Here is a 17,884-nt window from a genome sequence, read left to right as displayed (position 1 = left end):
GGGTTCATGTTCAGGAAATTCAACAGATCTTAATCCCATTGAGAACATATAGAAAGAAAAATACACAGAAGTTGTGATAAAATCAAAGCAGTGATTAGAAAATAATTGGTTACCATTAGTGTTGGGCGAGCATGCTCAGCCGAACACCAGTTCGGCTAAAGCATCGCTATGCTCGGCACATTGCGGTGTTCGACCGAATATCGCTTGTGCTCGAGTGCAATGCTCGAGTCAGTGTATTTAAATCTAATTTAGCCTCTATTTCTGAAAAGTTTCTGGTGGCATTCGAACTCACAACCTTCTACATTACAGCCAAGAATCTTAACCGCTACACTATAGAGCTACATGGCTAGTTACTTAACCACTTCCCATCTGGGCCCTTTGCCCCCTTCCTGACCAGGCCAAATTTTGCAAAACTGACATATCTCACTTTATGTGGTAATAACTTTGGAACGCCTTTATTTATCCAAGTCATTCAGAGATTGTTTTCTCGTGACACATTGTACTTCATGATAGTCATAAATTTGAGTCAAAATATTTCACCTTTATTTATGAAAAAATCCCAAATTTACCTAAAAATTTGAAAAATTCGCAATTTTCTAAATTTCAATTTCTCTGCTTTTAAAACAGAAAGTGATACCTCATAAAATATTTATTATTTAACATTCCCCATATGTCTACTTTATGTTGGCATCATTTTGGAAATGTCATTTTATTTTTTTAGGACGTTAGAAGGCTTAGAAGTTTAGAAGCAATTCTTCAAATTTTTTAAAAAATTGCCAAAACCCACTTTATAAGGACCAGTTCAGGTCTGAAGTCACTTTGTGGGGCCTACATAGTGGATACCCCCATAAATGACCCCATTGTAGAAACTACACCCCTCAAGGTATTCAAAACCGATTTTACAAACTTTGTTAACCCTTTAGGCGTTCCACAAGAATTAAAGGAAAATGGAGATCAAATTTTTAAATTTCACTTTTTTGGCAGATTTTCCATTTTAATCAATTTTTTTCTTTAACACATCGATGGTTAACAGCCAAACAAAACTCAATATTTATTACCCAGATTCTGCGGTTTACAGAAACACCCCACATGTGGTCATAAACTGCTGTATGGGCACACGGCAGGGCGCAGAAGGAAAGGAACTCCACATGGTTTTTAGATGCCATGTCCCATTTGAAGCCCCCTGATGCACCCTTACAGTAGAAACTCCCAAGAAGTGACCCCATTTTGGAAACTAGGGGATAAGGTGCCAGTTTTATTAGTACTATTTTTGGGTACATATGATTTTTTGATCATTCATTATAACACTTTATGGGGCAAGGTGACCAAAAAATTGGTTGTTTTAGCACAGTTTCTATTTATTTATTTTTACAGCGTTCACCTGAGGGGTTCAGTCAAGTGACATTTTTATAGAGCAGATTGTTACGGACGTGGCGATACCTAATATGTATACTTTTTCTCATTTATTAAAGTTTTACACAATAATAGCATTTTTGAAACCAAAAAATTATGTTTTAATGTGTCCATGTTCTGAGAGCTATAGTTTTTTTAATTTATGAGAGATTTTCTTATGTAGGGGCTCATTTTTTGCGGGATGAGGTGACTGTTTTATTGGTACCATTTTGTGGGACATACGTGTTTTTGATCACTTGGTGTTGCACCTTTTGTGATGCAAGGTGACAAAAATTGCTTGTTTTGACAGTTTTTTTTTTTTTTTTTTTTACGGTGTTGACCCGAGGGGTTAGGTCATGTGATATTTTTATAGAGCTGTTTTTTACGGACGCGGCAATACCTAATATGTATACTTTTTTTTATTTGTTTCACTTTAACACAATAATAGCATTTTTGAAACCAAAAAAATGATGTTTTAGTGTCTCCATGTTCTAAGAGCTATAGTTTTTTTATTTTTTGAGAGATTTTCTTATGTAGGGGCTCATTTTTTGCGGGATGAGGTGACGGTTTTATTGGTACCATTTTGTGGGACATACGCGTTTTTGATCACTTGGTGTTGCACCTTTTGTGATGAAGGTGACAAAAATTGCTTGTTTTGACACAGTTTTTTTAATTTTTTTTTATGGTGTTCACCCGAGGGGTTAGGTCATGTGATATTTTTATAGAGCTGGTTTTTACGGACGCGGAAATACTAAATATGTCTATTTTATTTTATTTTTTCTATTTTTAATTTTTTTTTTTATTCCTTACTTGGGATTTTTTTTTTTTTTACATGTGAAACTTTTTTTTATTTTATTTTTTCAACCCTTTATTTTATTTTTATTTTATTTTACACTTTTCGTCCCCCATAAGGTCATACAAGACCTCTGGGGGACATTTACTTCACTTTTTTTTTTTTTTTACACTGTTGATTTCTCCTGTAACTGGGGCTGACATAGTAGCCCCAGTTACAGGACAAATGCACCCCTATAGAGGCTGTACAGCAGCAATCCTGCGCTGTACAGCCTCACAGCAGGGCTGATCGAGGTCTCTGAGAGACCTCACACAGCCCCTGCACTCTCCGGTCACGGCGGTCACATGACCGCCGGGCCGGAACAGGAAGCGCACAGCGCTTCCTGCTCTGCAGACACAGCGCTCGGTGAGCGCTGTGTCTGCAGCGATCGTGAAGGCAGGGACACCTGGGCACTGTCCCTGCCTTGTCTTAGGGTTGCCCTGCTGTCACTGACAGCGGGCAACCCGATCAGCAGCTGCACGATTAGCGTGCAGCTGCTATTTCTGACAGGACGTTTTAAAACGTGCTGTCAGAAATAGACGTCCACCCATAGGACGTTTATATCCTATGGGCGGACGTGAGGCGGTTAAAAAAATAAATAAATATGAGACTTCTGCTATATAGGAATACTTACTAGTAGTAAGTGTTCCTATACAACAGAAGTCTCATATATATACAGTGGGATGCGAAAGTTTGGGCAACCTTGTTAATCGTCATGATTTTCCTGTATAAATCGTTGGTTGTTACGATAAAAAATGTCATTTAAATATATCATATAGGACACACACACAGTGATATTTGAGAAGTGAAATTAAGTTTATTGGATTTACAGAAAGTGTGCTATAATTGTTTAAACAAAATTAGGGAGGTGCATACATTTGGGCACTGTTGTCATTTTATTGATTCCAAAACCTTTAGAACTAATTATTGGAACTCAAATTGGCTTGGTAAGCTCAGTGACCCCTGACCTACATACACAGGTGAATTCAATTATGAGAAAGAGTATTTAAGGGGGTCAACTGTAAGTTTCCCTCCTCTTTTAATTTTCTCTGAAGAGGAGCAACATGGGGGTCTCAAAACAACTCTCAAATGACCTGAAAACAAAGATTGTTCACTATCATGGTTTAGGGGAAGGATACAGAAAGCTGTCTCAGAGATTTCAGCTGTCTGTTTCCACAGTTAGGAACATATTGAGGAAATGGAAGACCACAGGCTCAGTTCAAGTTAAGGCTCGAAGTGGCAGACCAAGAAAAATATCGGATAGACAGAAGCGACGAATAGTGAGAACAGTCAGAGTCAACCCACAGACCAGCACCAAAGACCTACAACATCATCTTGCTGCAGATGGAGTCACTGTGCATCGTTCAACCATTCAGCGCACTTTACACAAGGAGATGCTGTATGCGAAAGGGATGCAGAGGAAGCCTTTTCTCTGCCCACAGCACAAAAAGTGCCACTTGAGGTGGGCTAAAGCACATTTGGACAAGCCAGCTTCATTTTGGAATAAGGTGCTGTGGACTGATGAAACTAAAATTGAGTTATTTGGCCATAACAAGGGGCGTTATGCATGGAGGAAAAAGAACACAGCATTCCAAGAAAAACTCCTGCTACCTACAGTAAAATATGGTGGTGGTTCCATCATGCTGTGGGGCTGTGTGGCCAGTGCAGGGACTGGGAATCTTGTCAAAGTTGAGGGATGCATGGATTCCATTCAGTATCAGCAGATTCTGGAGACCAATGTCCATGAATCGGTGACAAAGCTGAAGCTGCGCCGGGGCTGGATCTTTCAACAAAACAACGACCCTAAACACTGCTCAAAATCCACTAAGGCATTTATGCTGAGGAACAAGTACAACGTTCTGGAATGGCCATCTCAGTCCCCAGACCTGAATAAAATTGAAAATCTGTGGTGTGACTTAAAGAGAGCTGTCCATGCTCAGAAGCCATCAAACCTGAATGAACTAAAGATGTTTTGTAAAGAGGAATGGTCCAAAATACCTTCAACCAGAATCCAGACTCTCATTGGAACCTACAGGAAGCGTTTAGAGGCTGTAATTTCTGCAAAAGGAGGATCTACAAAATATTGATTTCATTTCTTTTTTGTGGTGCCCAAATTTATGCACCTGTCTAATTTTGTTTAAACAATTATAGCACACTTTCTGTAAATCCAATAAACTTCATTTCACTTCTCAAATATCACTGTGTGTGTCTCCTATATGATATATTTAACTGACATTTTTTATCGTAACAACTAGCGATTTATACAGGAAAATCATGACGATTAACAAGGTTGCCCAAACTTTCGCATCCCACTGTGTGTATATATATATATATATATATATATATATATATAATTTTAATTTTTTTTGTAACTGGCCATTACACTATAGAGCTGCATGGCCAGTTACTAAAAAAAAAAAATTATATGAGACTTCTGCTGTATAGGAATACTTACTAGTAAGTATTCCTATACAGCAGAAGTCTCATATTTTATTTTTTATTTTAGTAACTGGCCATGCAGCTCTATAGTGTAGTGGTTAACATTCTGGGCTGTAATGTAAAAGGTTGTGAGTTTAAAATCCCGTCAGAAACTTTTTAGAAATAGAGGCTAAATTAGATTTAAATACACTGGGGTGTCCCCAAGCACTGACTCCATATATGGACATAGCTATATATGGAGTCAGAGCAGGGACTCCTAAGCCGAACTAGAGTCCCAACACCCTCCCCTGTTCAGAGCAAGGAGCCTGGTTTAATGCTCGGGTTCTCCCATTGACTTCCATTGTGCTCGGGTGCTCTGTAGAGCACCCTAGCATCGGGAAGTGTTCTACTTGAGCACCAGAGCACACAAGCAGTTTGGTGCTCGACCAACCCTAGTTACTATCAATCAGAATTTGTCTCAGAAGCTGATATTCAGCATGCCAGAAGTTTTCAAAAAGAAGGGTCAACACTGGAAATACAAAGTCTTTGAAACTTAATGTATTTGTCAATAAAAATAAATAAATAAATATATATATATATATATATATACAGTGTGTGTGTATATATATATATATATATATATATATATATGAAATGCTGATAATTGTACTTCAGTATACAATAGAACCATCTGACAAATGGTTCCAAAAACACTTTGTGAAAACCAAAATTTGTGTCAGTCTCAAGACTTTTGGCCATGACTGTACAAAAACCTTACCAAACCACCATAAACAAAACCATTCAAACAATTAACAAAAAGACCTAAAAACACTGAAGCAGCAAACTTTGAAAATACCAAAATATGTCTCAGTCTCAAAACTTCTAAACTTTTGGCAACAACTGTAGTCAGTGGCATTTTTATCAAATCATAGCATGGGCAAGGTATGACATTTTCTCATGTGCTTTTCTCTATAGTCTTACCATTAGAATTGTAAAAAATGGCATAAAAGAAACAACTGCAGATATTTTTATTGCTACTATTTTGGGTACATATGATTTTTATTTACTCTATATTACGTTTTTTGTGAGGCAAGGTAACAAAAAAAGGGCTGTTTTGGTATCGTTTTTATTTTTTGACAACATTTATCTGACAGGGTAGATCATGTGCTATTTTTATAAAGCAGGTTGTTACGGACGCAATGATATTAAATATGGCTACTTTGTTTGTTTCACTTTTACATAATAAAGCATTTTTGAAAAAAAATTATGTTTTTGTGTCTCCATTTTCTGAACGCCTTATTTATTTATTTTTTCTGCCGATCGTCTTGTGCAGGGTCTTGTTTTTTGCAGGAGGAGTTAATGTTTTTATTGGTATCATTTTTGGGTACATATGATTTTTTGATCATTCATTATTACACTTTATGTGGCGAGGTGACCAAAAAATGTGTAACTTTGGCACAGTTTTTATCTATTTATTTTCCCAGTGTTCACCTGAGGGGTTAGGTCATGTGATATTTTTATAGAACAGATCGTTACGGACGTGGCAATACCGAATATGGATACTTTTTCTTATTTATTTAAGTTTTACACAATAATAAAAATTTTTAAACCAAATAAATTATGTTTTAGTGTCTCCATAGTTTGATAGCTTTTTTATTTTTTGACCGATTGTCTTAGGTAGGGTCTCCTTTTTTGCGGAATGAGGTTACAGTTTGATTGGTAGTATTTTGGGGGGCATATGCCTTTTTGATCACTTGGTGTTGCAATTTTTGTGATGTAAGGTGACAAAAATGGCTTTTTTGATAGTTTTTATTTTTTAGTTTTTACGATGTTCACCTGAGGGGTTAGGTCATGAGATATTTTTATAGAGCTAGTTGTTAAGGACGTGGCGATACCTAATATGTATACTTTTTTATTTATTTAACTTTAACACAATAATAGCATATCTGAAAAAAAATATATATGTTTTTGTGTCTCATGTTCTGACAGCTAAAGTTTTTTTTTTTTTTGCGATTTTTGCGAGATGAGGTGACGGTTTTATAGGTATCATTTTTTGGGACATATGCCTTTTTGATCGCTGGGACTGAATCTCCTGGGCAACCGTAGAAGGAAGGTCCCAATGCCATGCAAGGCATTGGGCAGCCTCTGCATGGCATCGGGCTGCCTTCTCACCCATCGGGTCCCCGCCACAGCAGCGTGGGGACCTGATGGGCTCCCTCACCCGCAGCAAACCCCTTCTAAGTTGCGGTCAACGCTGACTGCGGCATAGAAGGGGTTAATGCGCCGGCATCTGTGTTTTCACTGATGCCGGCGCATACATCAATGTACTTGTATGAGGTCTTATTTTTTGCAGGACAAATTATAGTTTTTGATGCACCATTTTGGGTACATGTAATGATTGATTAAAGCCAGCTGTTTAGCTAAAACCCCCTTTGTTTATGTCACTAAAAAGGCTTTTTAGTGGCCACTAAGGGGTTAATAAAACTACAGGGGAATTAGGAGACACAGGTGTGCTTACCACATGAGGGACAACAAGTTGCATGCTAGGCGCCAACATCAGCGTTCAGCGAGAGACACAGCGCATGTCCGGATGATGTCACAAGCAACCGAGACACAGAGAGGTGGAGCGGCAGCTGGGGCATGCGGAATAAAGCACTAGAAGCACAGCAGCCATATGGGTAAGGGAAAAAGGTCTAAATAATCTGGCTCATGGCTGAGAAGCACATCTTAAATATAAACGCCATCTTAATTATTGGAAGAGTAATCCCTACTTAAGTCAAGAAGGCAAACATTCACCAAAACAAACAACAAACATATGGCTCTTACAGGGGACTCCTGGAGCCATATTAGGGCAATTTATCCATCAGACAAGAGGAAAGTGGAGACGCATGCCAAAGAGAACATGCGTCCACTCCCAATTGGAGTGAAATCCAAACATAGCTCTCCATCAACATGGGGTACCAGTAACAGGACCCCCTCAAAGTCCATAATGGTATATATGCCCAAGAGGGATCTCCTCATATCCTCTCATATATCGTAAAAAACATGTGTATAGACCTTCCCTTGCACAACAAACTGGACACATCAGTAAATCATATAAAAATATAAACACAACTGTTGATTGCTCATTTGGTGAGTCCAGTTGTCTCAATATTCAATATACCACCTGTAGAAAAAAACAAAAAAGAAGAATTATTAATGAAATAAATAACATCTAAGAAAAAATATCCCCAAAACTACCCACAATACAAGAGTCAGAATGATGTATCTAAAGGAGATTATGGGCAAACCTATCCATCACAACAGTACACCCATTTTATAGTCAACATTGAGACTAGAGATGAGCGAATTTATGAAAAAGTTTGTCACAAAGCGCATTTTTTTGTACGTAGTAAGTACAATGACAGGGAGCTGCGATATCGCCACCCCCGTCATTGTACCCCTCAGATGCCAGGTTTATACATGATTGTGGCATCTGAGTGTAAAAAGTGTGAAATTAACATAAAAAAATAAAATTAAACTTTCCGCCTCCATTTGCTCGCAACGGGCCGGCTGCCGCCATCTTGCTTGAAGATCTGGAGCGAAATGTCGTGCGCCGTGAGATTATGTCATCACGCCGGACAGCGTGGTGACGTCATATGTCGCCACGCATGGGATTTCGGCCGAGATCTTCAATCAAGAAGGCGGCTGGCGGCCCATCGTGAGCAAATGGAGAAGGTAAGTAGGAATTGTTTTGTTTTGTACACTATTTCAGGTTAAATTGATTCGCTAACACGAAGCACACGGCTTCGAGGCGAATCGAAATTATCCTCAAATTCGGATCGAATTCCACTTCGTGGGATTCAATTCGCTCACCTCTAATTGAGACCATGAGGTTTCAAAGAGTTAAGTCTGTGGATCCACAACAATTCTTTTTTCTTCAACTTGTTGATACGATTGCCACCCCTCCTAGATGGAGGGACATGGTCAATGGTACAACATCTTAAATCCTTTTCTGTGTGCTTACATTCAGAAAAGTGTTTGGAAACAGGTAAATCAAGATGCTTTTTACGAATAGTATAACGATGATTGTTAAGATGTGTTTTCATATCAGTAGAGGTCTCCCTCACATACAATAAATTGCAGGGACACAAGAAAACGTAAGTAACATAATTGGAGTCACACGCTAAATGAAATTTGATATACACGAATATATACGAATGTTTGACGCCTGTAATAGGGTGAGAAAAAGTATTACCCTGACACATGAAATGACAATTGACACAGCCTAGGCAAGCAAAGCAACCAAGTCCAGGTTGTGTCAATGTTGCCTGCCGTGTCATTTTTGCAGAGCCAATGTCGGCCCTAACCAGTTGATCAAGTAGACTCTCTTAGATCTACGATATGAAAAAAGAGGTAAAGACTTGAATTCAGGCACATTCTTAAGACAGCCACCTAAGATGGCCCAATGTCGTCTAATGATACTACTGATCTCAGTACTCAATATCGTGTGAGTGGAGACGAATGGGATCCTGGAAATGCCCTTACTACGGGTTGCACTAGAAAGTGTGCTAATGAGATTCATCACTGTATACTTTTGTGACTGTAGCAAATTATATCCACGTTGTACAAATTTCAGAGACGTGTTATCTAGTGTTTTATCCAAGGTTTGCTAGTCTGACACAATACGTCTGGCTCTTTAAAAATTAAAAATAAGGCAAATGTCTCACCATTTTTCTGGGATGACAACTGTTATAGTGTTCCAATCTGTAGGTTTGGTATACAATTCAGTGTGTAACCTACCATTAGAGGAGATTACAGTGGTGTCCAGGAACTGAATTTCTTTGGTGGAATGCACTAATGTGTATTTCACATTAGGGTCAATATCATTAAAAAGGGAAGAAACTCCATCAAACTCACCTCAGTTCCTATCCAGATGAGGAAGGTAAAGTGAACTGAAAATATATTTTTCTTTTTGTACTGATATAGGCCACTAAACGCTTTTAACACATATAACCGCCAAAGTGAACTGAGAATATATTTTTCCTTTTGTACTGAAATAGGCCACTAAACGCTTTTGCCACAAATAATTACAACAGTGAAGTGCATATATATTTTTCTTTCTGTACTAAAATAGGCCACTGAACGCTTTCAACACATAACCGCAGAAGTGAACTGAGAATATATATTTTTTTCTGTACTGAAATAGGCCACTAAACGCTTTCACCACAAATAATTGCAACAGTGGATTGTGTATATTGTTTTCTTTCTATACTGAAATAGGCCACTAAATGCTTTTAACACATATAACCGCCGAAGTGAACTGAGAATATATTTTCCCTTTTGTACTGAAATAGGCCACTAAACGCTTTAGCCACAAATAACTACAACAGTGAAGTGCGCATATATTTTTATTTCTGTACTTAGGCCACTAAACGCATTCAACACATATAACTGCCGAAGTGAACTGAGAATATACTTTTCTATTTGTACTGAAGTAGGCCACTAAATGCTTTAACAAAAAATAACTGCAACAGTGAAGTGTGTATCATTTTTCTTTCTATTCTGAAATAGGCCACTAAACACTTTCAACACATAACAGCCGAAGTGAACTGAGAATATATTTTTCTTTTTGTACTAAAATAGGCCACTAAACATTTTCGCCGCAAATAACTGCAACAGTGAAGTGCGTATATATTTTTCTTGTGCAGTTATATGTGTTGAAAGCGTTTAGTGGCCTATTTCAGTATTTATATCTGTTTAAAGTGTTTAGTGGCCTATTTCAGTACAGAAAGAAAAATATATACGCACTTCACTGTTTCAGTTATTGGTGACAAAAGCATTTAGTGGCCTATTTCAGTACAGAAAAAAAAAATATTCTTAGTTCACTTCTGCGGTTATATGTGTTAAAAGCGTTTTGTGGCCTATTTCAGTACAAAAAGAAAAAAATATTCTCAGTTTACTTCTGCGGTTATATGTGTTGAAAGCGTTTAGTGGCTAATTCAGTACAGTACGAAAAATATATACGCAGTTCACTGTTGCAGTTATTTGTGGCGAAAGCGTTTAGTGGCCTATTTCAGTACAAAAAGAAAGATATATTCTCAGTTCACTTCTGCGGTTATATGTTTTGAAAGCATTTAGTAGCCTATTTCAGTACAAAAAACAAAATATGTTCACAGTTTATTCTGTAGTTATATGTGTTGAAAGCTTTTAGTGGCCTATTTTACTACAGAAAGAAAAATATATACGCACTTCACTCTTGCAGTTATTTGTGGCGAAAATGTTTAGTGGCCTATTTTAGTACAAAAAGAAAAATATATTCTCAGTTCACTTCGGCTGTTATGTGTTGAAAGCGCTTAGTGGCCTATTTCAGAATAGAAAGAAAAATTATACACACTTCACTGTTTCAGTTATTTTTAGTTAAAGCATTTAGTGGCCTACTTCAGTACAAATAGAAAAGTATATTCTCAGTTCACTTCGGCAGTTATATGTGTTGAATGCGTTTAGTGGCCTAAGTACAGAAATAAAGATATATGCACACTTCACTGCTGTAGTTATTTGTGGCTAAAGCATTTAGTGGCCTATTTCAGTATAGAAAGAATACAATATACACACTTCACTGTTGCAATTATTTGTGGCGAAAGAGTTTAGTGGCCTATTTCTGTACAGAAAAAAATATATATTCTCAGTTCACTTCTGCGGTTATGTGTTGAAAGCGTTTAGTGGCCTATTTTAGTACAGAAAGAAAAATATCTATGCACTTCACTAATAGACATTATACAGCTCTATCATTCCAGCAATTTGTTCTTGGGGTGCAAGTGCTATGTTGAAAAGCCTTTAGTGGCCTATTGTAGTACAGAAAGAAAAATATATACGTACTTCACTGTTGCAGTTATTTGTAGCGAAAGAGTTTAGTGGCCTAGTTCAGTACAGAAAAAAAAATATATTCTTAGTTCACTTCTGCGGTTATATGTGTTAAAAGCGTTTTGTGGCCTATTTCAGTACAAAAAGAAAAAAATATTCTCAGTTCACTTCTGCTGTTATATGTGTTGAAAACGTTTAGTGGCCTATTTCAGTACAGAAATGAAAATATATTCTCAGTTCACTTCTGCGGTTATATCTGTTTAAAGCGTTTAGTGGCCTATTTCAGTACAGAAAGAAAAATATATACGCACTTCACTGTTTCAGTTATTTGTGACGAAAGCATTTAGTGGCCTATTTCAGTACAGAAAAAAATATATATTCTTAGTTCACTTCTGGGGTTATATGTGTTAAAAGCGTTTTGTGGCCTATTTCAGTACAAAAAGAAAAAAATATTCTCAGTTCACTTCTGCGGTTATATGTGTTGAAAGCGTTTAGTGGCCTATTTCAGTACAGTAAGAAAGATATATACGCAGTTCACTGTTGCAGTTATTTGTGGCGAAAGCGTTTAGTGGCCTATTTCAGTACAAAGAGAAAAAAATATTCTCAGATCACTTCAGCAGTTATATGTGTTGAAAGCGTTTAGTTGCCTATTTTAGTACAGAAACTAAAATATTTACGCACTTCACTGTTGCAGTTATTTGTGGCGAAAGCGTTTAGTGGCCTATTTCAGTACAAAAAGAAAAATATATTCTCAATTCATTTCTGAAGTTATATGTGTTGAAAGCGTTTAGTGGCCTACTTTAGTACAGAAAGAAAAATATATACGGACTTCACTGTTGCAGTTATTTGTGGCGAAAGCGATTAGTGACCTATTTTAGAACAAAAAGATAAATATATTCTCAGTTCACTTGTGCAGTTATATGTGTTGAAAGCGTTTAGTGGCCTATTTCAGTACAAAAAGAAAAATATATTCTCAGTTCACTTCTGCGGTTATATGTTTTGAAAGCATTTAGTAGCCTATTTCAGTACAAAAACCAAAATATGTTCACAGTTTATTCTGCAGTTATATGTGTTGAAAGCTTTTAGTGACCTATTTTACTACAGAAAGAAAAATATATATTTTAGTGAACTAAGAATATATTTTTTTTTCTGTACTGAAATAGGCCACTAAATGCTTTTGTCACCAATAACTGAAACAGTGAAGTGCGTATATATTTTTCTTTCTGTACTGAAATAGGCCACTAAACACTTTAAACAGATATAACCGCAGAAGTGAACTGAGAATATATTTTCATTTCTGTACTGAAATAGGCCACTAAACGTTTTCAACACATATAACAGCAGAAGTAAACTGAGAATATTTTTTTCCTTTTGTACTGAAATAGGCCACAAAACGCTTTTAACACATAACCGCAGAAGTGAACTAAGAATATATATTTTTTTCTGTACTGAAATAGGCCACTAAACTCTTTCGCTACAAATAACTGCAACAGTGAAGTACGTATATATTTTTCTTTCTGTACTACAATAGGCCACTAAAGGCTTTTCAACATAGCACTTGCACCCCAAGAACAAATTGCTGGAATGATAGAGCTGTATAATGTCTATTTGTATCTCCAAATAATCTTTTCCTGCACTTATGAATCACTTTTCTAGCAGTGTCCCTAGCGCCTTCTGACGTCCTTCCCTGCACTAAGATACTGTGAAATGATTCCTCCCTATCCTTTCCTTGCACTTGCAAATCACTTTTCTAACAGTGTTCCTAGCGCCTTTTGACGTCTCTCCCTGCACTAAGATGCTGTGAAATGATTCCTCCCTATCCTTTCCCTGCACTTATAAATATTTTTTTCAGATTTTTTTGGTCACAATGAGGTTTTTCCTATTGCTGTCCCTAGCGCCTTCTCATTTCTGTTCCTGCACTCAGAATACTGGAAAATGTCTGAATCTAAGATGGCCGCAGTATTTTTAGGGCTGTGACATCACAGGGCTGGCTGGTTGCTGATTGGCTGCATTATGCATGTCCTTCTGGGTGATCCTGCCTTCCCATACTTCCTTTCTCCGTGTCCTCACACATGCAACAGCCATTTTAGGAAATATGCGATTCGTTACCACGAAGCTCGAGGAAATTCGCATTTGTTGAAAATCGCATTTTTCCTGAAATTCGGATCGAATTCCACTTCGTTAGCTTCGATTCGATCGTGTCTAATCACGATCATTAAGTTGCCTTTGTATTTCTGCAATGTACCTATGGGTATCCATAACTACAGTTGCTCCTCCCTTATCGGCAGGTTTCATAGTTAGGGTGCGATCAGTTTTGATTTGATTAAGCGCCATCACCTCTTCAGAAGTGAGGTTGGGATGTTTAAAATATGATCCAGAATAAGTAGATTTCAAACTATCAATATCTAGCTTTACTGCAGAATCAATAGCAGGTTCATGCAATACAGGATTGAAAGTACTCTTAACAGAAAGATTGAACATACCCAGGGCAAGTTCACTGCTTTGGGCATGGTCAATCCTATTTTTTTTAACATTATTTTTCATTTTCATTTTCAGAAAAAGCATTTCGGTAAATTACATTGACATGGTATTATTTTACAAATTAAAGAGGACCTTTCATCAGTTTTGACATAGGTTTATTATGGTATTGCCTTGTAGGGTGCTTTTGACATAGGCTTATTATGGTATTACCTTGTAGGGCGGCCCCCACTGATGCCATTGGTGTATATATTTCTTTAAACCCCTCCCCCCCCTGTTCGTCCGCTGCCCCCCCCCCCCACCCGTTGAATCTCACTCCTTCTCCCTGGCTGTGAGCGGTCTGCTCTGATTGGATCGCGCTCACAGCCAGGGAGAAGGAGACGCTCACAGCATAAGACTGCGTCTCCTCCCGTTGCGAGTTTAATGCTTATTATAATACAGCGCTCCAAATCATCGGGGGAGGCACAGCGGGGGTGGGTTTGAAAAAACAAATACACCTATGGCATCAGTGGGGGCTGCCCTACAAGGTAATACCATAATTAGCCTATGTCAAAACTGATGAAAGTTCCTCTTTAAACATAAGAACAAAAAGGGAGATAAAGAAAAACTGAAGAGAAAAAAGTACCTGTTGAACAACAAAAAGGGTTGAGCACATCAGTCAAATGTAAAGTACAATCTACATCACAGCAATTAGTATGCCGATTCATATTCAAGAGGCAACTGTATCTATCTTATACGTATTCCATTCAGAAATAAACACAAGCGTACATATATTCTATTATCCTAGTTTAGAAAAAATAGATGAGGTCCATACATCCCACCTAGAATAGTATTTAGGAAGGGAATTGAAGGCCGAAGCAGACATTTTTTCATACCAACACTGCTGAACAATGTTGGATATGTGTAGTGGTACATTTTGCTTCCAGTAGGCTGCTATTTTTTGTATTACTGCTATACATATGTGGGAGATAATAGTGGTATGCAGGAAAGAAAAACTATCTATCCCCAATGAAAGGAGAGCCAGAGCCGGATCTGGGACAATAGGAAATTGACATATTTTGGATAGTATCAAAAATACCTTGGTCCAGACTCCCCTCACATGTGTGCAATCCCACCACATGTGAATATAAGTTTTTTCACATCTCCAGCACTTGTTGGAAGTACCTGGGAATATTTGGGAGAGGCGGGCTGGAGTAAAATACCATCTATAAAAGTTTATTTTGATGTGTCTCAAGGTGAGAAGTGCATTTAGAAAATTTAGAAGTAGATAAAAGAGCGGCCCCCCATTGATCATCTGAAAAGATCTGATTTAGGTCTCTATGCCAGTGATTTTTAATATACAGTTTGTAAGGGTGCCATTTGTGAGTAGCTAATATCCGCCGAAGGGATGTTCGACTAATGCCACTCTCCAGTGACATGCGGCGAGTGCTACGCTGTGGGCTCTTGCTGAATGAAGCTAGGACAGCCACTGATGTTTCTTCATTAGAGACAGATTTCATGCATCCACATTTTGGCAAATCCAACACTGAACCAGTTTCACAAAACTTAGCAAGCAGTTTGCTAACTGTAGCATGGGAGATGGGTGGTCTCGTAGGGTGTCTTGCATTGAAATCTGCTGCAATGACCCGGTTACTGCGTTCACCAGACATCAACACAATTTCTATCCGCTCCTCACGTGTTAACCTCGGCGACATGTCAATGGCTGTAAACAAAGAGAAACTTGTAAATAACTCATGAAAGAATAAAGTCACGTTAAAACCAAGCACACCATTGTTTTTTGTGTGAAATTCCCAGTAAGTTTGATGTGTCACATGACCCTCTTCCTATTGAAAAAGTCGGATTCAAAATGGTCGACTTCAAAATGGCCGCCATGGTCACCACCCATCTTGAAAAGTTTCCCCCCTCACATATACTAATGTGCCACAAACAGGAAATTAATATCACCAACCATTCCCATTTTATTAAGGTGTATCCATATAAATGGCTCACCCTGTACATTGTACTGTCTTCTCCCTCCATTAATAGATTTCTGTAGCAAAAGCAGATATTGTGTGAATTAGAATACAACGGTAGTATGGAGTGAGGCAATAGAGGCAGCTTTGACCATTGATTTAACTATATGTCTCAATTGCAGATATACAAAGTAGTCTGGATCCGATACATCATATTTTTGAACTAAGGTAGAGAATTGAAACAGCTCAGGGTCGCCAACATCTCTCAAATGTGTAATGCCCTTATTAATCCAGTTTGACATAGAAAGGCGTGGAATAAATAGTTCAAAGATTGCTATTGGCGGGTCTAATAGGTCCATTGAGTTGAAAAAATGCAAGATATCATGATCTTTCAGCATTCCTAATTCAATTTGCACCCATCTCTTGGAGATATCTCTTGTCCAATGTGATTTCAGGTGGGCGAGAATTACTGATTTATAGTATAGTGATAGAGAAGGGCAGTTCACCCCACCTCGATACTCGTGGGAGAATAAGACGTCTGTCTTCACTCTAGCCGTTCTTCCATTCCATACAAACTTCGTAATCATGGCTTGCAACTTTTTGATGTAAGACGGAGGAAAATAAATCAATACATTCCTGAAAGTGTAAAGAATTTTAGGTAAAATCATCATTTTGGCTACAGCTAGCCACGATATTCCAAACATTCTATAGGAAGTGAGTTGTTTCCTAATCTCCTCTAATAAAACAAGATAATTAGATTGAAACAACGAAAATGGGGGATAAGACAACATTACCTAAATATGGGAGGCTATCTTTGACCCACTGAAACTGGAATTTAGCTTTCAAAGTTCTAAGTTCAGTTTTACCCAGGTTTATAGGCAGTATTTGGGATTTATTTACATTAATCTTATAATAATACACTTCACTGAAGTGGTTAAGTATCTCTACAACTTCCGGGAGTGAAACTGAGGGCTGTGTCATAATCAAAATAGTTTCATCAGCGAAAAGGCCAATTTTATGCGTTGTCCTATATGTTTTAATGCCGGTGATGGCCTGAAAGGTTCTGATTCTCTCAGCTAGGGGTTCCATAATCAAGGCAAAAAGGAGGGGGGCATAGGGCAGCCCTGATGGGTACCATTATTGATGTCAAATATATTTGATAGAAACCCTGAGGTGTAAACTAAGTCATTAGGACAGGAGTATAGTGCGAGCAAAGCAGTGAGAAAATTGCCCTGGAAGCCAAATAAAAGTCCCAGTTAACTCGATCAGATACCTTCTCTACGTCCAAGGACAGAAGCAAAGAAGGCACTCCACGTCTATCAATGACATCCAGAAGGTTCATAAATCTTCTCGTGCCATTTGATGTTTGTCTATTTTTCACGAATCCCACTTGATCATTACTAACTAAATCAGGTAGGATATCTACTAGACGGTTAGACAGAAGTTTGGAGAAGATCTTTAAGTCTGAATTGAGTAGGAATATGGGACGGAAATTAGCCGTGGTATCAGGGGATTTAGCCGCCTTAGGTAATGTAACTATCATGGCCGATAACATTTCTTTAGGTATGGGTCTATCATCAAAAAATACTGTATTTTTCGCCCTATAAGACTCACTTTTTCCCCCCCAAAAGTGTGGGGGGGAAATAGCAGTGCGTCTTATGGGGCGAATGCTGCTGATTTTGCCGAATTTTCAATGATACACCCGCCGCGATGCCGCGCGGCGGGTGTATCAGCTGTGAGGGAGGAGGGGCTGGGGGCCGGCATCTGCTTTTATAATGACAGCGGGGCCCGTGCAGTGACTGTATTCTACTACATGGGCCCCGCTCACTGTATAATCGTATCTGTAATAGTTAATTGTTATGTATATAATCGGGTAATCAGCGCCTGTATACTTACAACTACAAGCGCTCGGTAGCAGAGAGGAGGGAGGAGGCAGGCCGGGAGGATGGGCGCTGGCAGCGTGAGTCAC

At 38.2% G+C, this 17,884-nt stretch overlaps 1 protein-coding gene across 1 annotated transcript in view; it reads left to right on the top strand.

The window, feature by feature from the left end:
• The window catches only part of ADAM23 (ADAM metallopeptidase domain 23), a 475,404-nt gene that overhangs the window by 373,073 nt on the left and 84,447 nt on the right, over positions 1 to 17,884 (top strand).

Source organism: Bufo bufo, chromosome 7, assembly GCF_905171765.1.
Source record: "Bufo bufo chromosome 7, aBufBuf1.1, whole genome shotgun sequence".
NCBI classification, from domain to species: Eukaryota; Metazoa; Chordata; class Amphibia; order Anura; family Bufonidae; genus Bufo; species Bufo bufo.
The sequence above is the reverse complement of the archived record's forward strand: the minus strand, read 5'-3'. Positions and strand labels throughout refer to the sequence as shown.